Source organism: Cucurbita pepo, chromosome 6, assembly GCF_057944985.1.
Source record: "Cucurbita pepo subsp. pepo isolate OVF chromosome 6, ASM5794498v1, whole genome shotgun sequence".
In the NCBI taxonomy this organism is placed as follows: Eukaryota; Viridiplantae; Streptophyta; class Magnoliopsida; order Cucurbitales; family Cucurbitaceae; genus Cucurbita; species Cucurbita pepo.
Window position 1 is genome coordinate 16773788 of NC_141803.1, and position 14052 is coordinate 16787839.

The window sequence follows — 14052 nt, forward strand, 5'->3', positions numbered from 1 at the left end:
ACTCTATCTCATTCTTTGCATCGGTATGTGTGATTATGTTTATTATAGGTCGATTGCCTTTGAAAAAATAGGATTTGTTCGTGGTTATTAACAGTAACCATGTGTGTTGCTATTGCCTCCTTATACATAGTTACATACTCGGAGTTTGGCTTGTAAATGCCTCATTTAGGAATTCGTATGCTTTAGAATTAACGTTTACAATAGCATGGTACATTTTGTTAGTAATGGTGGGAGTGGTTTCTCTTCGTTGTATTGTTATTCATTTCCTTCTTTTGGTGGTGAAGCTTCTCGTGTGGGGTTTACCCCGTATATAACTTTTCAGATATGCAGAATTTTACAACTAGTCATATTCCCCTATAGTACATTTTGAGGCATTTCATGTTTACCACGAGTAGCCATGATTTCGCCAAAACGTCATACTCTTAAAGAAACAAGAAGGAAATAATACAACATGAAAGCAGTAAAAGATAGCGGTAAAGTAGTACAAGGCAAGGGTTTCGGTGTGTAACGGGCATGCGGTCATAGGCAACATGCCTTGGACAAGCAAGACCATGACACAACGCGTAGATTGAAAGTCTAATTTATAACATGACCTTTAATATTAATAATACATAATCAATGTTCTACACAAAATGGATAAAATAATGCTACGAAAGATTCTCGTTGAATTTCTTATTTTCTTAGACCTTTTCAAAGTCTAGTCTAGATTTTAAATGCATATTAATTACAATTCAATTGATTAGGTAAGGAATATGAACATAATTCTAAAAATATACTTGGATGCAAAACATGATTTGGAAGATTAATTTATAATATGATATTTAATATTAATTATACATAACCCATATAATACTCAAAATGGATTGAATAATGTTCAGAAAAATGATTTCTTGTTGGTTTTTCATTTTCATGATCTTTTCAAAGTCTCTTATATGTATTGTTTACGTGGAAGAGGAAACGTTTAGAATTAAACCATGGTTGAAATTTAGAATTAAAAATAAATATTAAACCAGAGTTGTAATTAGTTAGTTAATTAATTGGCACGAACATGCATCACTTTCCTTGGGCACGTCATCAAGTGTTGAGAAATCAAAATTGATAGCGATAAGATTGATGCTATCTAGGATTAGAGAGTCCCCACTTTAGTGACCGAACGATCCTTTTTGGGATTAGCAAACTACTATAGGTAGTTCATTTAAGGGTTTTCAAAATAATCCGCCCCATTAACAGAACTTTTGAACAAAAACCAATCTTGGTTGTGGTCAAACGAGTGTCAAAAGAACTTCAAAGATCTAAAGACAACCATGACGAGGGATCTTGTCCTTGGTTTGGCAGACGTCTCTAAGCCTTTTGAAGTATTGATCGATGCATCTGACTTTGTCCTTAGGGGTGTCCTTTTTTAGGAACGCCATTCTATCGCCTATGAAAGCAAGAAGCTCAATAATGCGGAAAGGAAATACACTTTCTTCGGAAAAGAAATGTTTGTAGGCAATATATCTTGGGATCCAACTTCGTAGCGAGGACAAACAACAGTGTCATTTGCCACTTCTTCGATCAATCAAAGTTGACGTCATAGCAAGAATTATTAAATGAATTCGAGTTCGAGTTCGAACATAAAATAAGAAAGAGTAACTAAGTGGCCGACGCATTGAGTCGAAAGGGCGAACATGTAGCCCAGAGAATGCTAGCCCACATTCAGTCAAGTAAGATTAGTGGGTTGATGCGCAACATCATAAGGGAACACCTATATCAAAGCTATTGTTGATCCTAGCCATCAGGGTTAGAAAAGTCAGAAGACTTGTACGGAGCATTTGAGAATTCCAAGTCCAATGGAAAAAACTTCCTATAGATGAAATTAGTTGGGAACGCACCAAAGATCTTAACTCTGCCACGATCCACATTGAAAATTTCAAACATAGACGGTTGACAAGGACGTCAACCATTTAAGTGGGGGAGGATGTCATTGTCATGCTTGTCTAGAACCTGTTGTCCATAGCCACATGGTCATGACATGCCATGCCCTTTATCTTCTTTTATGTCATATTGCTTTGCTCTTGTATTTTTTTGTTTGTAGTATCCAACCAAATCATGTCAAGTTTTCTAGAACCTATTCTTAGAAGTGCCAAGCCCTTTATCTTCTTTTATGTCATATTGCTTTGCTCTTGTATTTTTTTGTTTGTAGTATCCAACCAAATCATGTCAAGTTTTCTAGAACCTATTCTTAGAAGTGCCAAGCCCTTTATCTTCTTTTATGTCATATTGCTTTGCTCTTGTATTTTTTTGTTTGTAGTATACAACAAAATCATGTCAAGTTTTCTAGAATCTATTCTTAGAAGGAAAGGGTCTGTATAACATCATGGCGAGTATAAATGTCATATATACAAGTCAAACCTCCCTTTTCCTCGCCCGTAGCTTACTTTGAACATGTTTATAAATCATGAATACATGATCTTGTCAAAAACATAATCACATTATAGGCTCCCTTTAACTAGATCTAGTTTGAAATTTATCTAAGGACACTTCGTCGACAAGTAATCCATATGAACTGTATACCTCTCGGACTAGTACCTAAAACTAGCGCCTTAGACCAACTCGGTCATCTTTGTTAGGATCACACTTACAACGCACACACTCGATCTAGATGAACACAAAGAACAAGAGAGAAAATGCAAGGAGAACTCTGGCTAAAGGGATTTGTATTGATGACTTCAAGTATGTACAGCAAGAGAGAATACAGAGAATAGAAAGTTTCATTTTGAGAGCTCTATTGGACGGGATATATATATTGTTCAGTTTACTATATATAGTTTTACCAGATTTAACCATCTACTATATATAGCTATACCAGATATAGCTTTACCAAATATAGCTTTACCGGATATAGCCGTTGATCAAGCTATAAATGAGAGAGCAGACTCATAACCTAACAATTCTCCCACTTGGAGACTAATCCAGTCAACCAAGAATTTCATTCTCAAACGATCACTACACCATACCAATTAAGGCTTTGCATAACCTTAATTTTCCAACATCAACACATTTTGTCAACATGTCTGCTGGATTCTTTGCACCCTCTATCTTCTCCAAACACATATCGCCTTCTTCCACTAACCTGCGAGTGAAATGATATCGCCTTCTAATGTGTTTTGTCCTTGAGTGATAGATTGGGTTTTTCACCAACTGTATGGCACTCTGACTATCTGTATAAAGTATCTTCTTGCACTGCACCATAACACAGCTCTCACAAAGACCCATGTCAACCAATTTTAAGCCTTCCAAAGTTCCTTTCGCAGTCAGCATCTTCATTCCTTTGACGCTCATATGTCCAAGTCTATTGTGCCATAGACTTGAATTGGAAGCACTCTAAGCAGCAGCAGTCATGTTTATACACTCTACAGTAGTGTATAAGGTTCCGGATTTTGTGCCACATGCAACAACCATGGCACCCTTTACAATCTTCCACGAACTCTTTCCAAACTCTCTTACATAGCCTGTGCTATCCAACTGACCAATAGAGATCAGGTTCTTCTTGAGACCAGGAATGTATCTGACATCTTGTGATCTCCACTGATTTCCTGCCGGAGTTTTTATGCAGACATCTCCTTTTCCTTTAATCTTCAAATCTTTGTTGTTGGCAAGATACACCTTCTCGTAATTTCCAAACATGATATTTCGGAACAACTCTTTATTTGGAGACGAATGAAAAGATGCACCTGAATCCAAAATCCAAGATTCAATCGAACTGTCCACGCTGAGGATTAGAGCATCCCCAATGTCTTCTGCTGAATTTATAGAATCATCATCATCTCCAGATTTGTGATTATGCTTCCTCTTTGGTCTTGTACAATCTGTCCAAAAATGACCTTTTTCTCCACAATTCCAACACGTTACGTTTGGTCTATTTGGAGATTTTTCTCGGTTCTTTGATTTTGATCGTCCTTTGTTTGGGCCCTTCGGTTTACTTCTTCCCCGTTGGACAAAACTGAGAGCACTACCAGATGAATTTTAATTTCTCATTTGTGAATACTTTCGCTGAGAACTACATCTCAAATTTCATCAAACTTCAGTTTATCAGATCCTCGCGAACTGCTGATTGCTGCAACAACAGTATCCCACGACTCGAGTAAAGATGACATAAAAATCAATGCTTTAATTTCATCCTCGAAATTAATTTCCACCGAACTCAGTTGACTTACGATCATATTGAATTCATTTATATGATCAACAACAGATCCACCTTCAGACATCAGTAGATTGAACAATCTCCACATCAAATACACCTTGTTCATAGCCGACGGTTTTTCGTACATATTCGACAGCGCCTTCAACAGATTTGACGTTGTCTTCTCCTTGATGATATTGAACGCCACGTTTCTGGATAGCGTCAACCAGATCAGCCCTAAGGCTTGTCGATCCTTGAACTTCCACTGCTCCGTGGTCATGGTATCCGACATCACCCCCAACAAGGGTTCGTGAAGACCTTTCTGATACAGATAATCTTCAATCTGCATTTTTCAGAAACCGAAATCGGATCCATCGAACTTCTCAATTTCAATCTTTGAACTTTCCATCTTCACAGATCGTGGTGACTTCCGCCTAGCTCTGATACCAGTTGTTAGGATCGCACTTACAACGCACACACTCGATCTAGATGAACACAAAGAACAGGAGAGAGAAAATGCAAGGAGAACTCTGGCTAAAGGGATTTGTATTGATGACTTCAAGTATGTATACCCAGAGAGAATACAGAGAATAGAAAGTTCCATTTTCAAAGCTCTACCGGACCGGATATATATATAGTTAAGTTTACTATCTATAGCTTTACACGATTTAACTATCTACTATATATAGCTATACCGGATATAGCTTTACCAAATATAGCTTTACCGAATATAGCCGTTGACCAAGATATAAATAAGAGAGCAGACTCCATAACCTAACAAACTTGACTATCTGTTTCTATTTTATTTTGTAACAACTCAAGCCCGCCGCTAGCAGATATTGTCCGCTTGGGCCTGTTACGTATTGCTGTCAACTTCATGACTTTAAAAAAAACATCTTGGTCACATCTAGGAGATGAGGAGGTCTATTGGATTCCTAGGCCAGTTAGGTGGCTTAATTTCGTCTTCTAGCTCCAGGTTACTCTATTCTGACTCCACGAAGATCTTTAGTCTAGGAGACCTAGGGTCTAGACCCTCTAACCGTTGCTCACGATTCTAACGTGCTCAGCTACTAGAGGCATCTTGATCTTTGTCATGGTCTAGCCAACCTAACTCTAACACCCTAGCTCTGTGTAGATAAACATACTCCACAGGGAGAACACATAGTCAAATACCTGGAGCTAGCAAATACTATATCATCCACAATACCGGGAGCTAACAAATATTGTATAAACATGAGTACATTTGAATTCCGTCCTTCGAAGTTTCTCCAAGTATCGCCGCTAGTTGTTTCCTATTAGAAAGTTCATCTCGTTTCGTTAATAACTCAAATTTCTTATTGCCTTAAACAATATAAATTTTAGCTTTGGGATGGTTTGAGATAGTGGAATTTGATGAAAACCTCTATATCGAGCCAAGAACCCACATTCTAAGCAGTCAGAACCGCCGAAGCCGAGCCGAATCAACTTAGTTACATAAGTCGAAGGAGCCATTGATTGTAGAAGCGACACGTTTTGCTAGTGGGAGGTGACACATGTGCAGGTAGCCATTCTTTCCTTCCTCTCTATTTTCACTCTTTTCTCTCTTGCAGGTTGATATGTGAGGAGCGTGTGAAGGTTTTGACGTATCATGGGCATCAGGGGAAAGCGTGTACGAGGAGGGTGTGAGAATTTCGGCGCCTCGCTGGAATTCTCCTGCCTTTTCTGGCAACCGAGTATTTTTTTTTTTTTTGTGATCTTTACGGTAAATAACTAAATAACTATGTAGAGTAAATAACTTCGCATATAGTAAACTAAACCATATATATTCTTTTTTGGTATTCTTCTTAAATTTTAATTATTGAATTTTTTTGTACTCTCTGTAATAGATCATATTAGAAGTCATCAATATAAACTTCTAGCGGTCGTGGAGTTACCATCTCAATTTTTCCACATATACTTCTCTTTTCATTTTCTCTCTTGTTTTCCGTGTTATTTATCTAGATCCAGTGTGCAAGTTGTTGATTCTAACAACTAGTATCCAATGAAAAATCAAAGAAACATAGTGACAAATCTGAAGATGATAATAATTTTGAGAATTTAGTCGAAGATATTAGGGATACTCTAATCCTTTGTTATGCATTTCATGTTTTAAATTTATTTCATTATCATTTTCAATTTTACTTCTGAATTACTTTTTGAACACGTAAAACCATAGCGATGTTTCAACGATAAAGTATGTTTATGGTGATAGTTTATGGTTTAAACTTTAGGTAGCAGAAATCTAGGGTCCTTACGTATTCATCCTTAGTTCTTGTGATTTTTCTTAACATTTTGTTCCTTGACCTCATCTTAAACTTCCTCCCTATAGCTCTCAATAAAATTCCACAATTTAAAATTTTAAAACAAAAGGGGAGAGAGTTAATTATTGCCTGGGCCACAGTGTGATACAATGTACAACTAAGGAAACACAAAACGGTTGGATATTTCATTCACTGTAGTGTATTTTCTTGCTCTCAACACTTCTGGCTATTTTTTACCACACAAACATTTGAATAAGATAACATACCCTGTGTATTTTCCCAATTGTGAATACACAAACCACCACAAATAATCCATATCCAAAATATTTAACCTTTTAACCCTCTCAAAGGCAAAGTTTTGACCTTTTTACTACCCAAACGAGAAGCTTCACCACCAAAAGAAGGAAGGGTATTATAATACAACAAAGAAAAACCGATCCCACCGTTGCAAGCGAAATGTACCATGCAATTTTTAAAGCATCAGATTTCCTATATGAGACATTTACCATCCAAACTCCTAGCAAGTAGCTTTGTGATAAGGAGTCAATGGCAATGCACATGGTTACCATTAACATCCATGCACAAATCCTATTTTTCAAAGGCAATCGACCTATGATGAACATTATCACACATATTGATGCAAAGAATGAGATAGAATTTGTAACCACGTAACCAGTGTATGAATTTCCTTGGTCTGAAGTTGGGTAGGCCATTACGGCAGTTCCTGCTATCAAAGTTTTCAAAGTATTGCTACTATTTAACAAACGATGAATAGTGCTATTGGAGTTGAAAGGAATGTCTTCTTACCAAACACCGCCTGGAGGGTTGATTGCGCCTTGAAAAGCCACTGTTGCAATCATCGTTGCCACCAGCATCATTGTGCCTTGCACATCTTGAAACCAATCACCTTTGTATTCAAAGTTCTTCATCCATAAACTTCTTATAAACTTTATGAATGTAAGTGCTATCGATAGCTTTTTATCGCATTGTTCTTGAGTTCTGCTTGGTGATCCCTTCTCATTTGAGGTAGCACCATTGTTTGGAGTGTTTGTTCTGGTTTTTATTCCCGGAATAGACAATAAATATTGTACTATTTGCGCAATTTAAATTCAATTTGTTTATTTCGTGATAGTGTTGAGGATTGTTGGGAGGGAGTCCCACATGGGTTAATTTAGGGAATAATCGTGGGTATATGATTAAGGAATACATCTACATTGGTACGAGACCTTTTGGGGAAGCCCAAAGCAAAGCCACGAGAGCCTATGCTCAAAGTGGACAATATCATACAATTGTAGAGAATCTTGATTCCTAACATGGTATTAGAACCACGCCCTTAACCTAGCCATGTCAATAGAATCCTCAAATGTCGAACAAAGAAGTTACCCTCGAAGGTTTAGGCCTTAAGGGAGCCTCTATACTATACTTGGTTCGAGATGAGAATTGTCAGGAGAGAGACCTATTTGATACCTATTTGATACCTATTTAAGCTCTGGATATTAATTTTCAGTTTCATAAAATAATCAAATAAGAACTTAGTTTTTCTTCAACCAACCGATTCAATTATAAGAACATACCTCAATTCGTCTTAACATCATAGAAAAATCCAAAATGGTATTTTCATTCTCATTGCCTTAGTCGAGGAATCCATAGTCTTGGGGATCTTTAATCATTGTGATAAAAAACTTAAGAGCTTCCAAGTGGTTGTGTTTTACGCATAAATGAAGAACAGTTTGACCATTGTGAAGCTTAATCCAAGGAGATCTTGGCCTCGCAATGATCAACCGTTGCATGATATCAATTCTTCCATTGATCACGGCATGGTGGAGAGGAATCAACCCATTCAAATCACGTACCATGCAAGTGCTTGTGTTCTTCTCCAGTAAAGCTTGAACAATCTCGACAGTTCCATTTTCTGAAACCAAGTGTAGAGGTGTCCTTTGCACGACATCAACTTCCCCAGCAAGTTCAGGATTGAGATCTAAAAGAAATCGAATGAATTCAAGATTGTGATGCAAAATTGACACATGCAATGGACTCTCAACGTTGGAAAAGGAGATTAGAACTCTTTGAATGATATTTGGGTCGCCTCGAATTAGTGTCTTCAAACTTTGAATGGACCCAATCTTTAATGCTTCATAGAGCTTTCTTTTACTTTCTTCAATAGAGGAAATGGCTAATCTAAGTTCGCTGTCTTCTCCATTTGCCTCCATTATTGATTCTAAAAAAAAATGCTATATTTTATTTATATGATTTTATTGATTATTTATTTATTTTTAATGGATGGTGGAGCTTCCAACTAAGTTAGGGTTGACCTTTTGAATTTTTAAAATAGTCCAATTATTGCCCTCATTTAAGTGGATGGGAAGCAAACCCAAGGAAGCTTTTTACTCCATCGTTGATAGAAGTATATATCATTATTTATGTTATTGTTTCTCATCGGTAAGGATAACGCCTCTCGTGGTTTGATTAAGTTAAATTATACCAGATACTTGTTAAATATAGAGATAGAACCGTTTCATTTTTACTCTTAAATTTATTTTAAAATAGTTCTTCCGTTAAACTTTTTCGTTATAATTAAAAAGGAAAAGTGATGTTATATAGTAAGTATTTATATATAATAGGTGTTTTATCAGTTAAAGTCTTATAGTAAACTGAAACCATGTACATAGCCTTTGGGTATTGCTGTCATAATGTACATATTTCTCTCTCCTATTTGTTTGTGTTCATCTTGATCAAGTGTGTGCGTTGTTGTACAATCCTAACTACTGGCATCAGAGCTAGGTGAGATTCACCACAATCAAAGCTAGGCGTTGTTGTGCGTTGTTGTAGATGCCTTCGAAAACTCTAGATATTCTTTTAACATATCTCATGCAATAGACTCTAGAATAACAATACGAGAGAAATTCTACTTCTTAGCTGCCTTCTCCTATTAAGTTCAATTTTTACCATAAGTTCTATTTTGAAGATCTGTATCTTCTTATTTATCCATAATTTTCCTTTTGTAGATCCATTCATATCGTATGAGTTTAATTTCATCAAGAACATCTACAAATCCTTGGATTTTATGACTTCAACTTATTATGCCATTGTCATCATCCCTAGTAACTATTTTGAGGTAATAAGCCTTCAACTTAGTCACAATTAGTATTTCAATAGAATTCATCCACTTTGAATTTGTTTCCGCATGTATGCTTGACAATTCCAATTGTTGAAATGTTGTAAACTAAGTTTATGTTCCATAATCTTAAAATTGTCACATAAACAATTTTGAAGGGAGTCATATTCCTCGTGCAATCTCTATTACATATCTTAACAAAAGTCTGGTAATGACATATAACATATATTTATATCTATATCTATATATTTTGGAATATATTCTTGCTTTCTCCTTTCACATCACAATTTACAAAATGGTCCTCATGCTTAGAACTCGATTTCAATTCCACTTCCTATATACAAGGTCCTTAAACTTTATGATTTACCAGTAATGACATATAACATTATGATTTGCCCATAATGTCTCGATAGATTCACCTAAATCGAATTCAACTTTAGTCTTATTTTTTTTTCACTTTTTTTTTTTTTTTTTTTAATTAGACTAAGTTGCCTTCAATAAAAATACTTATATATTGAATAATAATCAATCAGATTGATAAAATATTCATAATATTCTATGTCTTTTACATTCATTAGATCACTTGGGTCAGAATGTATAAGCCTAAAGTGCTCTTTGGTCTGGTAGCCTTATATAATAAAATTCTAATGACTATCTTGCATGAAAAAACATATAAAGTTGTTTAGAGATTTTCCTTTTACTAGAAGAAAAAACATATAAAATTCTAATGACTGTCTTGTAGCCTTATACATATCTCAATAATTTTATAATCTAGTAAATGTTAACGATGTCCTAAACGTATTTTCAAATAATTTTGAAAATATAAACTTTAATATTACAATTCATAGTATATGAACTACTTAGAAATTAAGCTTCAGAAATTGAATTTCTCTTATGGTTACTAAAAACACCATATTCAACATTAAATAATCATTTTTATTTTATGAGATCTTAACGTCTCCTACTATATCAACTGTCATTGATTTTCTAATGCCAATATATAGAATCTGTTCTATGTCATCAAATATTTCCAAGAATTATATATAAAAGGTGATGAAGAATAAATCTTACGTCAACTGTCCAGGTAGTGTCATTTATTCTCTACCAAAAATCGAGTAAATCAAATTTACTTTCTTTTATCTTTTGTTTCATAGTGTCATTTAAAAAAATTCGAGCTGACCTAACAAATTAGTAATTATTTTCTATCATAGCTTGGGTCCTAATTTTTCTTATATTTGGTAACACTTAGTTTTGGATCATTTAGATAACTATCTAAATTTAGGTTTTATTGACTTAAATATCTCATATGTTTTTGTCATTTTCTTATCTTAGTCTTGATATCCAACATATTAACTAAAAGATATAAATGAAGATTTTTCGTTACCTTTTATTCATCACTCATGTGCTCTTCAAACAAAGATATGAACAAAGTTATGTTTTCCTTATTGTAAATACACACAACACCACAAATAATCCATATCCAAAATACAAGATGAAACACACAACATAACCTAGTTTTTGCGTAGCCCTCGATCTTTATTGAGTTGTGGTTGAAGTCATTGCATCTTTCTCAAAGTCAACGATTTGACCTTTTTGTAGCCCAAACGAAAAGCTTCACCACCAAAATAAGGAAAGGAATTATAATGCAACAAATAAAAACCACTCCCCCCATTACTAACCAAATGTACCATGCTATTACAAATGTTACTCTTAAAGTACGAGAGTGGCTAAATGAGACATTTAGCAGCCCAACAGCCAGTAAGTAACTATATGATAAGGATGCAATGGCAATGCACATGGTTACGGTTAATAACCATGAACAAATCCTATTTTTCAAAGGCAATCGACCTATAATGAACATAATCACACATATTGATGCAAAGAATGAGATAGAATTTGTAATCAAGTAAGGAACGTAATAAACTTCTTGGCCTGAAGCTGGGTAAGCCATTATTGCAGTTCCTGCTATGAAAGTTTTTAAAGTATTGTTACAATGCAACGAACGATGAATATTGCTATTGGAGTTGTAAGGAATGTCTTGTTGCCAAACACCTCCAGGAGGGTTGATTGCACCTTGAAAAGCCACGGTTGCAATCACTGTTGTCACCAACATCATTGTGCCTTGCACTTCTTGAAGCCAATCACCTTTGTATTCAAGGTTCTTCGTCCACAAACTTCTCAAGAGCTTTTTGAGTGTTGTTGATGTTGATGACCCTTTATTGCATTGTTCTTCAATTCTACTTGGCGATTCCTTCTCATTTGTGGCATCGGAGTTGTTTACAATGTTTGTTCCAGTTTTTATTCCTTGGATAGACAAGAAATATTGTACTATCTGCACAATTTGAATTCAATTTTTTTTATATCAAGATAGTGTGAAGGATTGTTGGGAGGGAGCCCAACATTGGCTAATTTAGGGAATAATCTAAGGTGTATGATTAAGGAATACATGTTCATTCATATGAGGCCTACATCTCCATTCGTATGAGGCCTTTTAGGGAAGCCCAAAGAAAAGCCACCATAGCTTATGCTCAAAGTGGACAATATCATATCACTACGGAGATCCATGATTCCTAACATAGTCATGTCAATAGAATCCTCAAATGTCAAACGAAAGAAGTTGGGAGCCTCAAAGGTGTAGTCAAAAGTGACTCAAGTTTCGAACAAATAGTGTACTTTGTTCGAGGGTTCTATAGGCCTTAAGTGAAGCTCTATATTGTACATCGTTCGAGAGGAGGATTGTGGGAGGGAGACCTATTTGATACCTATTTAAGCTCTGAAATAATAATTTTTCAGTTTTTTTAAATAATCAAATAAGAAATTAAATTTTCTTTAACCAGCTATAATTCAATTATAATAACATACCTCAGTTCCTCTTAACATCATAGACAAATCCAAAATAGTATTTTCATTCTCATCGCCTTCGTTGAGGAACCCATAATTTTGTGGATCTTCAATCATTGTGATCAACAACTTAAGAGCTTCCAAACGATTGTGTTTTATGCATAAGTGAAGAACACTTTGACCATTGTGAAGCTTAACCCAAGGAGATCTTGGCCTTGCAATGATCAACCGTTGCATGATATCAATTCTTCCATTAATCACTGCATGGTGGAGAGGAATCAACCCATTCAAATCACGAACCATGCAAGTGCTTGTGTTCTTCTCCAGCAAAGCTTGAACAATCTCGACCGTTCCATTTTCAGAAGCTAAGTGGAGAGGTGTCCTTTGCATGTCATCAACTTCCCCCGCAATCGACTGAATTCAAGGTGGTGATGCAAAACTGAGACATGCAATGGACTCTCAACGTTGGATGAAGAGATTAAAACTCTTTGAATGATATTTGGGTCGCCTCGAATTAGTGTCTTCAAGCTTGGAATGGACCCAATCTTTGATGCTTCATAGAGCTTTCTTTTACTTTCTTCAAAAGAGGAAATGGCCAATCTAAGTTCGTTGTTTTCTCCATTTGCCTCCATTATTGTTTCTCTAACTTACTTCCAATTAGAGTTTTCACATAGAATTTATAAGCCAACATTAAAAATACTATATTTTATTTATATGATTTTGTTGATTTTTTATTTATTTATTTTTAATAGACGTTAGAGACTCTCAACTAAAGTTGACCTTTTGAATTTAAAAAATAGTCTAATTATTGCCCTCAATTCCAAGAAGAAAAAAATCATTATTTATACTTTCATTGGAGAGTGACACCAAAGTGTCACCATCCTAGTTTAAGTGGATGGGAAGCAAACCCAAGGAAGCTTATTTGTTGAATCATGGATAGAAGTATATATCATTATTTATTTCAGTTAATTTTATTGGGATGCTATGGTTTCTCATTGATAAGGATAATGCTTCTCGTGATTTGATTAAGTTAAATTATACCACACTTTTTGAATTTAGAGATAGAACAGGTTCATTTTTACCCTTATATTTATTTTAAAATAGTTTTGAGGCAATCTTTTCGATGTAATTAAAAAGGAAGGTGATGTTATATAGTAAATATTTATATATAATAGGTGTTATATGAGTTAAAGTTATATAGTAAACTAAAATCATATTATAACTCTTGGGTAGTGCATATCTAAAGTCATCAAATTCTTTAGCCAATATTCTTCCTTGCATTCTCTCTCTCCTATTTCTTTGGGTTCATCTTGATCGAGTGTATCCGTTGTTGTGCAATCCTAACAACTGGTATTAGAGCTAGGTGAGATTCACCACGGTTTGAGAGATGGAAAGTTTGGAGATTGCAATTGAGAAGTTTGATGGTTCCAATTTCGGTTTCTAGATGAGGCAAATTGAAGATTATCTGTACCAAAAAGATTTTAACGAACCCTTGTTGGTGGTGAAGCCAGATACCATGGCCACGGACCAATGTAAGCTCTAGGATTGTTAGGCCCTAAGGTTGATCTGGTTGACGTTGTCCAGAAACGTGGCGTTCAACATCATTAAGGAGAAGACAATGTCAGATCTGTTGAAGACGATGTCGAATATGTATG

At 35.3% G+C, this 14052-nt stretch overlaps 1 pseudogene; it reads right to left on the reverse strand.

Moving 5' to 3' along the window:
- Positions 1 to 11389: 11389 nt before the first annotated feature.
- Positions 11390 to 13029, reverse strand: LOC147792506 (uncharacterized; annotated as a pseudogene).
- Between the last annotated feature and the right edge of the window lie 1023 nt (positions 13030 to 14052).